Source organism: Pseudophryne corroboree, chromosome 4, assembly GCF_028390025.1.
Source record: "Pseudophryne corroboree isolate aPseCor3 chromosome 4, aPseCor3.hap2, whole genome shotgun sequence".
NCBI lineage: Eukaryota > Metazoa > Chordata > Amphibia > Anura > Myobatrachidae > Pseudophryne > Pseudophryne corroboree.
Window position 1 is genome coordinate 90,758,309 of NC_086447.1, and position 15,616 is coordinate 90,773,924.

The window sequence follows — 15,616 nt, forward strand, 5'->3', positions numbered from 1 at the left end:
GGTCCAGCAGATGTAATACCAGTAAACGAAGGAGAGCGCACCTAAAAAACCAACCACCAAACAACCTCCAATCAACTCCTTTAATACAACAAAAGTTAACTTGCTGTTCTTTCCCGCCACAACAAAACCGGGACAACCCAGACCACGGAAATAGCCAACGCACACAGCACAAGAAAACAAACACAACCAGTAGGGAGGGAGGGTGGGACGATTACAGCAGAAGAGGCTGACCCAGCCCCTTTACCAGGCTTAAAAACCCTTTCCACCTACCCCCAACATTCCTATTGGCTAACAATAAACTCCCATAATGCCTTACCGTCCTGCCCCCCAGACTAGCTGAGGTTTAACCCACTCCTCTCCTATTCTGTCAATTCGTTCTCCAAAACCTCATATAGTCTGAGGATTGTCCGTAAACTTAAACCATAACATCTTAACACTTAACTATAATAAATAAAGACACGGAGACTTGAATTTGGCAGAAAATGTTAGCTATTTATTTAAATGAACCATTAACTGATGAATAATTAAAATAAAGTATGGTGGCCAGAAAGAACGGCTAATAAACCTATCCCATGAACAAAAAACCTATCTTATAAAAAACTGACGTAAACCTTCCAACAAACAATAGGTATCCGCTCAACCTCCATCTTGACTACCCACCCGTGAAGGTGATGAGGCTGCCCCCGTGAAGGTGGTCCAGCAGATGTAATACCAGTCAACGAAGGAGAGCGCACCTAAAAAACCAACCACCAAACGACCTCCAATCAACTCCTTTAATACAACAAAAGTTAACTTGCCGTTCTTTCCCGCCAACAGCGAAGTTCTGCCCAACAGCAACTACGCTCCGCCACCATACCCCTAACCCAAAGAACCAACCACCGATCACAGATCTTCAAGGAAAATACCTAGTCCCTGCCTAGTCAAATGAACCCCATCCGGTCTAAACAAGTTGAAGAACCGAAACTTGATCCGCTGGTGCCACACCACAGCACCGCCAAGAGCTACCACAAACTTAGCAACTGCGGAATTGACCTTCCGCCGAGAGGCATCGATTGCCCTACAGTCCGCAACTCCACGGCAACACAACCGCGGCACTATACAGGACCAGACAAGTCTACAGCCCGGCCAAGCACCCGCAATCACCTGTAAGTCATGAACAATGGCCAATCTAAGATTCACTGTCTTCCTCTTACCCAGATCGTTGCCACCTAAGTGAATCACCAAAAATCTGGGCTGCCCAAAACGCTTAACCTGCTCCAAAAGGGTGACCTTCAGATCCTGCCACAACATCCCCCTAACTCCTATCTACCTCACGTTATCCGACCCAACAAAGCCAGGAGCCCCCTCCGAAGCCACCAACTCGGCTGCCCAAAAAACATCGGAGTGACCAATCACCCAGACACTAAACTCATCCTCTCACCAACCTATAAGGGAAAAAAACAGACAAACAATCGTGAATATACAAAGGAAAGCAAAAACCCCAGACTAGAACAGGAACCAACTACTAGAACGAGGATCTGCCAAAAAGAAAAAATTGAATAGAGGACTATGAATTTCCTCTCGGACAAGCTTCAGGCCAATCGAAGCAACAAAAAGAAATGGAAGGAAAACTTAAAATAAGAAAAAGGGGAATTGGGGGGGGGGGGTTGTTAGGGAGTGGAGGGGGGGTATGGGGTCACACAGAATATCTCGTCTGGAGGTGAAACGTAAAAACCTGCTGAGGAACTTGTAATTAGATGTCAATTAGCCGAATTGAATGAATTAAACCAAATCAGTCCGTCAGTTCAGGCAAAAAATCGCAAAGCACTCCAGACCCCACTGCCAGCAGTGGCGAGTAGCTAACCATCCGAGTAGGGAGGACAGGGGAGACAAACAATACAAACGAACAAACTGAACCGAAACGTAGAAACAGTAAACGAACAAAATGTTAGTAGAATAAACAACTCGCTCATGCAACAACGGGCCGAATGTAACGCTTATAAGCCGTCGACTTCCAGCGGCCCAGAGCCTTATTTTCGTCCACTGCGCGCCCCGTAGCTGCTGCAGAAGTGGCGGCCCCAATTCTAAATGAATGTGAACCAAAATCCCGAGGGGAGAGGCCCAAACTGGACAGGCAGCGCCACATCATCCAAGTAAATTGGTATTTCGTTAATGGCAACCCATCATAGTGCAGAAGCCAAGATCCTTCTAACAAGGGCCTGACCTCCGCATACCGATTAGCCAATGCCACCGGACAACAGGCCCCATTACCTGATGGTGCCAAAGTGATCCAATGACCTCTACCCATCTGATCAGTTTTGGAGCTGCACAGCACAGACCCCACCCCACGACAACATCCGCGCGCCGCATAATGGCATCTGACTTTTTAGAAGCCGCGACCAACTCAGAGACCCTAAACGCTCCATTGTAAGCCATGGAAAAAGCCAACTGAAATAAAAGCATTTCAAAATGGGAGTCCACCACCGCCGCCACCGGCCCCATGAGGGAAGAAAGCAGGGACGCATCGATAGGGCGCCGACTATCAGGAGGCACCGGCGTAGAGCGCGCCCAACCTTTAAGCGCCTTCGTCAGCAGGAAACGCTTCGTAAAATCCGGAACACCCTTCAACTTTGAATAAAAGGATATTCCAGCGAGGTATCGAGACACCACGGCTCTCGATCTACCCGTCACGAAGAGTTGCCAAACAAAGTCCAGAAACATTCCCTGACCCCTCTTACCTCTAGGCCCTTGGTCACAGGAAAAGTCTTCCCATTCCTTCCAGGGCTGACGGTATCCCGTGAGAGTGGATGGAGCCAAAGATAGCTCGGCTAGCCCTTCCAATCCGCCATGATGACCTGCCAAACATAAGAAGGGCAGGGCAAACCCGCTGAATCAGCCTCCGGGGCCAATAAACGGAACCTATCCCACTGCTCCCTGGACAATGCATCGGCGATCCCATTATCAACCCCGGGGACGTGCTGAGCCCGAAACAGAATATTACATCGCATACAAGTCAGCACGAGTCGCGACAACACCCGGAGGACCCGCAGGGCTTGAGCCCTTTGGTTGTTAACCGCGTGCACGACCCCTAAATTATCGCAGTTAAAAGAATACTGCGATCACGAAGGCGCTCCCCCCAAACCTCCAAGGCCACCATGATGGGAAAGAGCTCCAGCAACAACAGGTCGCTGGTCAGCCACTCCCGCGACCAAGACTGGGGCCATGAAGCCGCGCACCAAGCCCCGTCGAGATAACAACCGAACCCCGGCGAGCCCGCCGCGTCCGTGAACAACTGCAGGTCGATGAGCGGGGCCATTCAGATCGGCACACCATTGAAGTCCGCCAGAAACGAAACCCACACAGCGAGGTCTCTCCTAATCTCAGCCGAGAAACGGACAAAATGGTGCGGCCTGGACACCCCAGCCGTGGACCTCTCCAACTTCCGACAAAAAACTCTGCCCATGGGAATCACCCAACAGGCAAAGTTCAACAGCCCGAGGAGGGATTGAGCCTCCCGCAATGTCACCTTACGCCGCTCCAAGCACCGCGCTATGGACTCCTGAAGCCTCGCAACCTTGTCCCGAGGCAGCCGGCAAGCCCCTGCGACAGTATCGATCTCGATACCCAAAAAGGACAAACAGGAGAGAGGACCCTCCGTCTTGTCCTCGGCCACAGGAACGCCAAAATGCTCCAATAAGGCACGCAGCAAAAACAACAGGAAACCACAGCGAGGAGAATGCGCGGGCCCATACACAAAAAGTCGTCAAGGTAATGCGCGATCCCGCTACCTCCGCAAGAAAACTCCACACACCAATGTAAAAAGGTGCTGAACTTTTCGAAAAAGGCACACGAAACGGAACACCCCATAGGCAGACACTTGTCTACAAAGTATTCCTCCCCGACGCGGAAACCCATGAAACGAAACGACTCCGGGTGCAAAGGGAGCAAGCGAAAGGCCGATTCAACATCAAGCTCAGCCATGAGGGCCCCAGGGCCGCAGCCCCGTACCATGCCCAGAGCATCCTTGAAAGACTGATAAACCACCGAACAACACTCCCGTGGAATTGCATCGTTAACCGAGGACCCCGATGGATAAGACAAATGCTGAATGAGCCAAAACTTACCCGGGGCCTTCTTGGGCACGACCCCCACCGGGGAAATAATCAAATCCTCGACAGGCGGCAGTGCAAAGGGGCCCGCCATTCTCCCCAGGCGAACCTCCTGCTCGACCTTTTCCTGCAGCACGTCGGGGAAATCCCGAGCAGACTGCAGGTTCCTGGCGGCCCAAACTAAAACTTCCCCCTCCACCGGCAAACGAAATCCCGACGCAAAACCATCATGCAGAAATTTAGCGTCGTCTGTTTGGGTACCACCCCAACCATTTGAGCATGGCCCCCAAACGAACCGGGGGCATCGCCCTAACTAGCGGCTACCCCCCCAGTTGGTTTTCCGGCCGCGCCCCCGGCTGCCTTAGCTCCCGGCCGCCCCACACGAAAGCAATTGGAAGCCGGGTGTGATCCATTACATTGCAAGCAAAGGTGTCGAAAACGACATTGTTGACCAAGGGGGCACGCGGAATTGTTGAACGCGAAGCACTTCCCCTTCGCCGGCACCTGCTGCGCAGAACGGGCCGCACTCCAAGGGCGGCGCGGCGCAGCCTTAAAGGCGGTCCGGGTCTGATTCGCCACCGCGGTCTGAGCCATGGACCCCCTTTTGCCACCATTTTCATATCCTGCGCCCGTGTGACCCGAAGCCATAGCTCCACATCTTTGCACCCGAAGTCAATGATGTGCAGGCAATCGTGCTTCTGATGGAACTGCTTATCATAATGCAGCCACGTATCGTCCTTAGACTGACGCTGCATGTCATGCACGAGGTGAATGTACCTGATGACGTTGATGTGCTCATCAGGGCGATCCTCCAAGTAGCATGCCGCGAACACACAGAAACCCGCCAACCAATTGTCGTACGAGTGAAAGGCCTCCGCCCCAATACCGCCCTTCGCAAGCACCTCCTTACCTCCCCTCTTGGTGTCCTCCGTCAATGTGAAAAGGTCGACGTATTCCCCCGGCCTAATCTTCTTCCTGCAACTCTCACGCAACCCCCACAACACCGCCGTGTAATCGCAGCGAACAACACCCGGCAAATTACGCCGCCTTCTTTCCCTACGGGAACTGCTACCGCTCTTCATAGACCGCTTATCCCGGTGCCGCGCCTCACGCCGCGCGTACTTGCAAGCCCTCTTTTTAGCCTTCGTGGAGCTACTAGCTGCCGACTGCAACGAGGAAGAAGAGGAAGAAGACCTACTGGACCTACTGCCAGAAGAGGAAGAAGAAGACCCACGAGACACAGTAACTGTATCGGTGCCCCACTCACCGGTTGGCCCGCTTCCTGAAGGCAAAACGTCCGCCACGACCGGCTCCTCTTCCCGATCATCACCAGTATCCGAATCTGAAAAAGAAGGGAAAGCCGCCACGGGTGCCGAAGCCCCCCCGGCGGGGATGAAAGCAGACGCCCCTGCGAGCGACAGGGCAGTGCCACCCAGCAACGCAGCGGCGGAGCCCATAGCGCGACACGCCTGGAGAAACTGCGCCATGGAGGGGCCAGAAGCACCAGGGAGAACGGCCGCGTCGACCGAAGCGGGAGCCACGGAAACGCCACCCGGGGACAAAGCCAACAAAAATGGCGCAAACGCCGCCGTCATCGCCGTCATCGCCGACAACGGCAGAGTGATCCGGAGCCGCAGCCCCAAAGGTCCCCCCGCTCCCCGGGTCCACAGCAGGGACGGCCCTCTCGTAGCTGCCGCGCCGTCCCGGTGGGCCCCATCTGGGACCGGCGCCAGACGGCCTCCGCAGACCCGCAATGTCCTGCGATGCGCCAGCCGCCCCCTCACCGCCCCGGCCCCCACTGACCCTGCCCACATGGGGAACCGGATGGCCACCGTTCCCTGACCGCACCTCCCCTCTCTGGCCCAGCACTGTGATGACAGAAGAATCCGGGGAGCCCCGCCCGCTGGAGCGGGGTGAGCTCCTAGGAAGCACGAGCGCCAGCTGCGGACGCGGGCACGCGAAACAGGAGCTGCCTGGAAGGGGCGGCCAGTGGATGAGCCACTGGCCGCAACCCTAACCAAAACCCCCTCATCATCTGGGGGCCTCGGAGTGACTCTCAGCAGTGGAGGGTGCGGGGACCGCGCCGCCGCAGCCGAAGAGGGATTCCCGCCAGCGGGCACCCCCGCTGGCTCCACCCTCCGACCGCCCAATCTCGTCCTTCACCGTCCAGCGCCCCGTCCATCACCAGCCGCCGCTGCGCCGGGAGAATCCCCCGGCACCCGCGGCACAGCCAGCGTGGGAGCGGACGCACGCACCGCCGCACGTGCACACTGACGGGCACCCGCAGCGTCGCCAGGAGACTGAGCCCCGGCTGTGAGCGCAGCGCTCAGGCCCGGGGCCCGAGATGGAGAGGGGGCAGCAGCAGCATAACGTGAAGGGGCACCAGCAGAGCGGCGGGTACGGGACATGGCGGCCAGCACGAAATAACCAGGAGGTAATGGGCAACAGAAAGGGGGACACTAAGGTGGGCACAATATAAAATGCACCCAGGCCAGGCAAGTGAGTAAAAACAATAAGGGGCAAGCAGCACGAACACAGGAGAAAGGGGGGTGAAGAGCACTCACCCCTACCACGATTACAGCAGAAGAGGCTGACCCAGCCCCTTTACCATGCTTAAAAACCCTTTCCACCTACCCCCAACGTTCACTCCTATTGGCAAACAATAAACTCCCATAATGCCTTACCGTCCTGCCCCCCAGACTAGCTGAGGTTTAACTCACTCCTCTCCTATTCTGTCAATTCGTTCTCCTGATTTATCGCGCCCTATGGGCGCTCTTCACACCGTCGTAAGGGGCTACACCCCCTTAACCCTTGCACGCCCTTGTGGTGTGCAATATTTGTATTATATGGAGTATTACCTCCAATCATAATTGTGTGAGTGGTTATATATTGCACAGACAAAGCGCGTGCGATGGTTAAGGGGTCGTAGCCCCTTGCAACGGTGTGAACAGCACACGCAGGGCCTGATGAATCACCTAGTAGATGCTGTGGTTGGGAGAGTGGCGGGTGCGGAGGAGATACGGATAGGGGAGGGGGTCCGGGGGTGCCACGGATGGAGGAGGGGTGGTAGCGGGTGGGGGAGTGGCTGGTGTGGTGGTGACATGGGTGGGGGAGTGGCAGGTGAGTGGGTGCCGTGGGTGGGGGTCTGGAGCCACCGTGGGTGGGGGAGGAGCGGTTGTGGGGGTGCCGCAGGTGGGGGAGGGGTGGGTGCAGTCAGGGGCAAACACAGGATTTACTCAGGGGGGTTTCCGAGGGTGTGTATCTGTGAATGTGTATATTATATAATAAATATACATATTTATATATATATATATATATATATATATATGGGATTCAGTCAAAATGGTGGCTATCGGGATCCCGGTGTTCGAGAGACTGACATGTCAAAATCCGGACAGCCGGTGAAATACCGACGAACGGAATCCCGATATCCACAGGGTATTCCCACTCGGTTAGTTGCTCCATGCCACCAACTGAGTGGGAATATCACCTGTGGTGACCAAAGTGAGCAACCGGGCCCGCAGCAAGCCCACAAGGAGTCTCGCCGCCTCGCTTCCGACAGACGGGATGCCACTGTTGGTATACTGACAGCCGGCATCCCGTGTGTTGGTAAAATATAGTGGTATTTTTTAGTGATGAGAGGGTTCGGTTCCTCGGAATCCGAACCCCCCCAAACTTCACCCATTTTACACGGTTCCGAGGCAGACTTGGATCCTCCCTCCTTGCTCGGTTAACCCGAGCGGGCGCGAACGTCATCATCCCGCTGTCGGATTCTCACGAGATTCGTATTCTATATAAGGAGCCGCGCGTCGCCGCCATTTTCACTCGTGCATTGGAGATGATAGGGAGAGGACGTGCAGCGTTCTCTCAGTTTCTGTGTTCAGTGTGCTGCAAATATCTGTGCTCAGTGTGCTGCAAATATCTGTGCTCAGTGTGCTTGCAAATATCTGTGCTAAGTGTGCTGAAAATATCTACGTTCTCTGACTGAAAAACGCTCCATATCTGTGCTGCATTGTAGTATATAGTAGGAGGACAGTGCAGAATTTTGCTGACCAGTGACCACCAGTATTATATAGCAGTACGGTACAGTAGTCCACTGCTCTACCTACCTCTGTGTCGTCAAGTATACTATCCATCCATACCTGTGATGCATTTTAGTTGTGCGCAGTATATATAGTAGGAGGACAGTGCAGAATTTTGCTGACCACCAGTATATAATATATAGCAGAACGGTACAGTAGTCCACTGCTCTACCTACCTCTGTGTCATCAAGTATACTATCCATCCATACCTGTGGTGCATTTTAGTTGTGCGCAGTATATATAGTAGGAGGACAGTGCAGAATTTTGCTGACCACCAGTATATAATATATAGCAGTACGGTACGGTAGGCCACTGCTCTACCTACCTCTGTGTCGTCAAGTATACTATCCATCCATCCATACCTGTGGTGCATTTTAGTTGTGCGCAGTATATATAGTAGGAGGACAGTGCAGAATTTTGCTGACCACCAGTATATAATATATAGCAGTACTGTAAAGTAGTCCACTGCTCTACCTACCACTGTGTCGTCAAGTATACTATCCATCCATACCTGTGGTGCATTTTAGTTGTGCGCAGTATATATAGTAGGAAGACAGTACAGAATTTTGCTGACCACCAGTATATAATAAATAGCAGTACGGTACAGTAGGCCACTGCTCTACCTACCTCTGGTGTCGTCAAGTATACAATCCATCCATACCTGTGATGCATTTTAGTTGTGCGCAGTATATATAGTAGGAGGACAGTGCAGAATTTTGCTGACCACCAGTATATAATATATAGCAGTATGGTACAGTAGGCCACTGCTCTACCTACCTCTGTGTCGTCAAGTATACTATCCATCCATACTTGTGGTGCATTTTAGTTGTGCGCAGTATATATAGTAGGATGACAGTGCAGAATTTTGCTGTCCACCAGTATATAATATATAGCAGTACGGTACAGTAGGCCATTGCTATTGATATATTACTGGCATATAATTCCACACATTAAAAAATGGAGAACAAAAATGTGGAGGATAAAATAGGGAAAGATCAAGATCCACTTCCACCTCGTGCTGAAGCTGCTGCCACTAGTCATGGCCGAGACGATGAAATGCCATCAACGTCGTCTGCCAAGGCCGATGCCCAATTTCATAGTAGAGAGCATGTAAAATCCAAAAAACAAAAGTTCAGTAAAATGACCCAAAAATCAAAATTAAAAGCGTCTGATGAGAAGCGTAAACTTGCCAATATGCCATTTACGACACGGAGTGGCAAGGAACGGCTGAGGCCCTGTCCTATGTACATGGCTAGTGGTTCAGATTCACATGAGGATGGAAGCACTCATCCTCTCGCTAGAAAAATGAAAAGACTTAAGCTGGCAAAAGCACAGCATAGAACTGTGCGTTCTTCTAAATCACAAAAATCCCCAAGGAGAGTCCAATTGTGTCGGTTGCGATGCCTGACCTTCCCAACACTGGATGGGAAGAGGTGGCGCCTTCCACCATTTGCACGCCCCCTGCAAGTGCTGGAAGGAGCACCCGCAGTCCAGTTCCTGATAGTCAAATTGAAGATGTCACTGTTGAAGTACACCAGGATGAGGATATGGGTGTTGCTAGCGCTGAGGAGGAAATTGACAAGGAGGATTCTCATGGTGAGGTGGTTTGTTTAAGTCAAGCACGCGGGGAGACACTTGTTGTCCGTGGGACGAATATGGCCATTGACATGCCTGGTCAAATTACAAAAAAAATCACCTCGTCGGTGTGGAATTATTTTAACAGAAATGCGGACAACATTTGTCAAGCCGTGTGTTGCCTTTGTCAAGCTGTAATAAGTAGGGGTAAGGACGTTAACCACCTCGGAACATCCTCCCTTATACGTCACCTGCAGCACATTCATCATAAGTCAGTGACAAGTTCAAAAACTTTGGGTGACAGCGGAAGCAGTCCACTGACCACTAAATCCCTTCCTCTTGTAACCAAGCTCCTGCAAACCACACCACCAACTCCCTCAGTGTCAATTTCCTCCTTACCCAGGAAAGCCAATAGTCCTGCAGGCCATGTCACTGGCAAGTCTGACGAGTCCTCTCCTGCCTGGGATTCCTCCGATGCATCCTTGAGTGTAACACCTACTGCTGCTGGCGCTGCTGTTGTAGCTACTGGGAGTCGATCGTCATCTCAGAGGGGAAGTCGGAAGACCACTTGTACTACTTCCAGTAAGCAATTGACTGTCCAACAGTCCTTTGCGAGGAAGATGAAATATCACAGCAGTCATCCTGCTGCAAAGCAGATAACTCAGGCCTTGGCAGCCTGGGCAGTGAGAAACGTGGTTCCGGTATCCACCGTTAATTCAGAGGCAACTAGAGACTTGATTGAGGTACTGTGTCCCCGGTACCAAATACCATCTAGGTTCCATTTCTCTAGGCAGGCGATACCGAAAATGTACACAGACCTCAGAAAAAGAGTCACCAGTGTCCTAAAAAATGCAGTTGTACCCAATGTCCACTTAACCACGGACATGTGGACAAGTGGAGCAGAGCAGACTCAGGACTATATGACTGTGACAGCCCACTGGGTAGATGTATTGCCTCCCGCAGCAAGAACAGCAGCGGCGGCACCAGTAGCAGCATCTCGCAAACGCCAACTCATTCCAAGGCAGGCTACGCTTTGTATCACGGCTTTCCAGAAAAGGCACACAGCTGACAACCTCTTACGGAAACTGAGGAAGATCATCGCAGAATGGCTTACCCCAATTGGACTCTCCTGGGGATTTGTGACATCGGACAATGCCAGCAATATTGTGCGTGCATTACATCTGGGCAAATTCCAGCACGTCCCATGTTTTGCACATACATTGAATTTGGTGGTGCAGAATTATTTAAAAAACGACAGGGGCGTGCAAGAGATGCTGTCGGTGCCCAAAGAATTGCGGGCCACTTTCGGCATTCAGCCACCGCGTACAGAAGACTGGAGCACCACCAAACAGTCCTGAACCTGCCCTGCCATCATCTGAAGCAAGAAGTGGTAACGAGGTGGAATTCAACCCTCTATATGCTTCAGAGGATGGAGGAGCAGCAAAAGGCCATTCAAGCCTATACATCTGCCCACCATATAGGCAAAGGAGGGGGAATGCACCTGACTCAAGCGCAGTGGAGAATGATTTCAACGTTGTGCAAGGTTCTGCAACCCTTTGAACTTGCCACACGTGAAGTCAGTTCAGACACTGCCAGCCTGAGTCAGGTCATTCCCCTCATCAGGCTTTTGCAGAAGAAGCTGGAGACATTGAAGGAGGAGCTAAAACAGAGCGATTCCGCTAGGCATGTGGGACTTGTGGATGGAGCCCTTAATTCGCTTAACCAGGATTCACGGGTGGTCAATCTGTTGAAATCAGAGCACTACATTTTGGCCACCGTGCTCGATCCTAGATTTAAAACCTACGTTGGATCTCTCTTTCCGGCAGACACAAGTCTGCAGAGGTTCAAAGACCTGCTGGTGAGAAATTGTCAAGTCAAGCGGAACGTGACCCGTCAACATCTCCTCCTTCACATTCTCCCGCAACTGGGGGTGCGAGGAAAAGGCTAAGAATTCCGAGCCCACCCGCTGGCGGTGATGCAGGGCAGTCTGGAGCGAGTGCTGACATCTGGTCCGGACTGAAGGACCTGCCAACGATTACTGACATGTCGTCTACTGTCACTGCATATGATTCTCTCACCATTGAAAGAATGGTGGAGGATTATATGAGTGACCACATCCAAGTAGGCATGTCAGACAGTCCGTACGTATACTGGCAGGAAAAAGAGGCGATTTGGAGGCCCTTGCACAAACTGTCTTTATTCTACCTAAGTTGCCCTCCCTCCAGTGTGTACTCCGAAAGAGTGTTTAGTGCAGCCGCTCACCTTGTCAGCAATCGGCGTACGAGGTTACTTCCAGAAAATGTGGAGAAGATGATGTTCATCAAAATGAATTATAATCAATTCCTCCGTGGAGACATTCACCAGCAATTGCCTCCAGAAAGTACACAGGGATCTGAGATGGTGGATTCCAGTGAGGACGAATTAATAATCTGTGAGGAGGGGGATGTACACAGTGAAAGGGGTGAGGAATCGGAGGATGATGATGAGGAGGACATCTTGCCTCTGTAGAGCCAGTTTGTGTAAGGAGAGATTGATTGCTTCTTTTTTGGTGGGGGCCCAAACCAACCAGTCATTTCAGTCACAGTCGTGTGGCAGACCCTGTCGCTGAAATGATGGGTTCGTTAAAGTGTGCATGTCCTGTTTATACAACATAAGGGTGGGTGGGAGGGCCCAAGGACAATTCCATCTTGCACCTCTTTTTTCTTTCATTTTTCTTTGCATCATGTGCTGTTTGGGGACAATTTTTTTAAGTGCCATCCTGTCTGACACTGCAGTGCCACTCCTAGATGGGCCAGGTGTTTGTGTCGGCCACTTGTGTCGCTTAGCTTAGTCACACAGGGACCTTGGTGCGCCTCTTTTTTTCTTTGCATCATGTGCTGTTTGGGGACAATTTTTTTGAAGGGCCATCCTGTCTGACACTGCAGTGCCACTCCTAGATGGGCCAGGTGTTTGTGTCGGCCACTTGTGTCGCTTAACTTAGTCACACAGCGACCTTGGTGCGCCTCTTTTTTTCTTTGCATCATGTGCTGTTTGGGGACTATTTTTTTAAAGTGCCATCCTGTCTGACACTGCAGTGCCACTCCTAGATGGGCCAGGTGTTTGTGTCGGCCACTTGTGTCGCTTAGCTTAGCCACACAGCGACCTTGGTGCGCTTCTTTTTTTCTTTGCATCATGTGCTGTTTGGGGACAATTTTTTTGAAGTGCCATCCTGTCTGACACTGCAGTGCCACTCCTAGATGGGCCAGGTGTTTGTGTCGGCCACTTGTGTCGCTTATCTTAGTCACACAGCGACCTTGGTGCGCCTCTTTTTTTCTTTGCATCATGTGCTGTTTGGGAACTATTTTTTTGAAGTGCCATCCTGCCTGACACTGCAGTGCCATTCCTAGATGGGCCAGGTGCTTGTGTCGGCCACTTTTGTCGCTTAGCTTAGCCATCCAGCGACCTCGGTGCAAATTTTAGGACTAAAAATAATGCTGTGAGGTGTTCAGAATAGACTGGAAATTAGTGGAAATTATGGTTATTGAGGTTAATGATACTATGGGATCAAAATGACCCCCAAATTCTATGATTTAAGCTGTTTTTTAGGGTTTTTTGAAAAAAACACCCGAATCCAAAACACACCGGAATCCGACAAAAAATTTTCGGTGAGGTTTTGCCAAAACGCGTCCGAATCCAAAACACGGCCGCGGAACCGAATCCAAAACCAAAACACAAAACCCGAAAAATGTCCGGTGCACATCACTAATTCATACATACACAAACACACATGCATACATACACAAATGCATATACTGTACATCCCTGTAAATACATACATACATACACATACCCTTGTATACAGTATAGGTGGTATACATACCAAGAGGGGCTGGGAGCTGTGGGAGGCACGAGCAGACTATTCTGTGAGGAGGGAGAGAGCTGCTGCGGCTGAGCATGCGCAGCCAGCAGCTCTCCCCGGACTTTATGCAGTAGCTCCGTGGTCGCTGTTGCGATCGCGGCTATTGCTGAGACGGAGACACTGCTGTCTCCGTCTCACAAATAAGCATTTGGCTCATCAGGGGGGGTTTCCAGGTACTCGGAACCCCCCCCCTGCATGCGCTACTGGGTGCAGTGGTGCTGCAGGTGGGGGAGGAGCGGGTGTGCTGCGGGTGGAGGAGGGCTTTCAGAGCCACTGTTGGTGGTGAGGCGGGGTGTGGGGGTGCCACGGATGGAACCCGGAGGTACTGCGAGTAGGGAAGGGGCGGGTAATGCTTCTCCTCCTGGAAGCAGCTAAGCTGCTGTCCTCCCTTTGGCAGTGGCTCTCCCGGAGACTTGCACAGCAGCCAAGAAGCCAGTCACTACTGTTAACGCCGGTGTCCCAACGCGCCACATTACAGGGAACAAGATGCACTCAATGAACTACTGCTCCCAGCAGGCCTTAGCGCCGGAATGCTTCGGCGCTAAGGGCTGCTGGGAGCTGTAGTTTATTTGGTGCGTCTACTTCCCTGTAATGCGGCGCGTTGGGACACCGGCACTAACAATAGTGACTGGCTTCTTGGCTGCTGTGCAAGTCTCCGGGAGAGCCACAGAACTGACTGACTCACTGACTCACTGAATCAATGTAAAAGGTAAGAGTGCTGTGCAGTGTCAGTGACACTGCACACCCAGTTCACTGCACAGCACTGTCACCTGTTACATTGATTTAGCGTCCAGACATTACCCTCCGCGATATCACCCACTGTATTCATTTCATTAGCCATCTCGGGACTTCTAGGCCCCGGCATGCCAGGTGCTGTGTTGCAGAGTGAGGGCCTCTGGGAATCTGGGCGCGGCTGTGGCGGGGAGGGACTTCTGTGACATCACGCGCAGAGGAGGCTCCGGGGCTCAGAGAGTATGCGGCGCAGGGAGGGCTATGAAAGCCTTCCGCTGCGCCGCTTTCATACACATCTATGCCGGTGGCCGCAGCAGCTTTTGTTCCACCTGCGCCGCGGCTAGGGAGTGGGGATTGTTGATGTCGGAGGGGGCAGGCGGACTGGCAGCAGGATAGAGGACGCTGAAGTGAAATAATTTTTTTTCCCCCTATCTACAGTGCAGATACTTGCTAGAGATGCAGTGGCATACCTTCCAGCTGGACCTTTTTGGCAGGTACAGGACCATTTTTTATGGTCAGTACCGATTTTTGGCTTTCCAAACTTCCATTGAAAGTATAGGAAAAGGGGTATGGCCACGCCACTTTAACCGTGGCCATGCCCCCTTTTCGAATTTGTAGTGATTTTTATGTGTAGATTGTTGGAGGGTATGTTGATGCAGATGCAGTGGGCCTATTTTGGAGTGTGGATCTGGAGCTGCAGCTCCATCAGCCCCATTGTTGTTCTTGCTCTGGTAACACACAGCAGCCAAAGGGCAGAGCCTCCCATTGGATGTAACCTGTGTGGGAGGGCGTTTCTCGCCCAATCAGCTGTGGACTGGGTGTGATAAACCAATGAAAGCTTCTAGCCACGCCCAGCGTTAAACACACAGGCACAGAGTCACAGATCTGGGCTATTATATAGGAGATGTGATTATAAATTATATCTGATGTTCTTGGAATAAATTGGCCAATATATGAGCCTGCCCACAATCGTCAAGATGACCTCATTGGATAGGTCCCTAACATTACGGAGGTTAATCTCTACACCCCCAAACCACCCCAGGGTATCGCAAAAATAAAGGAGAGCAGTAACAAAAATCAGAGTGTTAAGCAAGTGAAAGTAGCTGCTGAGTATATAAGTGTAACAAATAAATGTGAAATAGTGATGCCCCAAAGTGGCCCAGCCAGAGCAATCCACACTAGTGTGTACGTGTGTGCATATACGTGGTTAGGGCAGACTAGATAAACCAAGTGGTTCTTTT

At 51.7% G+C, this 15,616-nt stretch overlaps 1 protein-coding gene across 3 annotated transcripts in view; it reads left to right on the plus strand.

The window, feature by feature from the left end:
- The window catches only part of LOC134908963 (cytochrome P450 2K4-like), a 150,515-nt gene that overhangs the window by 122,243 nt on the left and 12,656 nt on the right, over positions 1-15,616 (plus strand). The window lies entirely within an intron of this gene.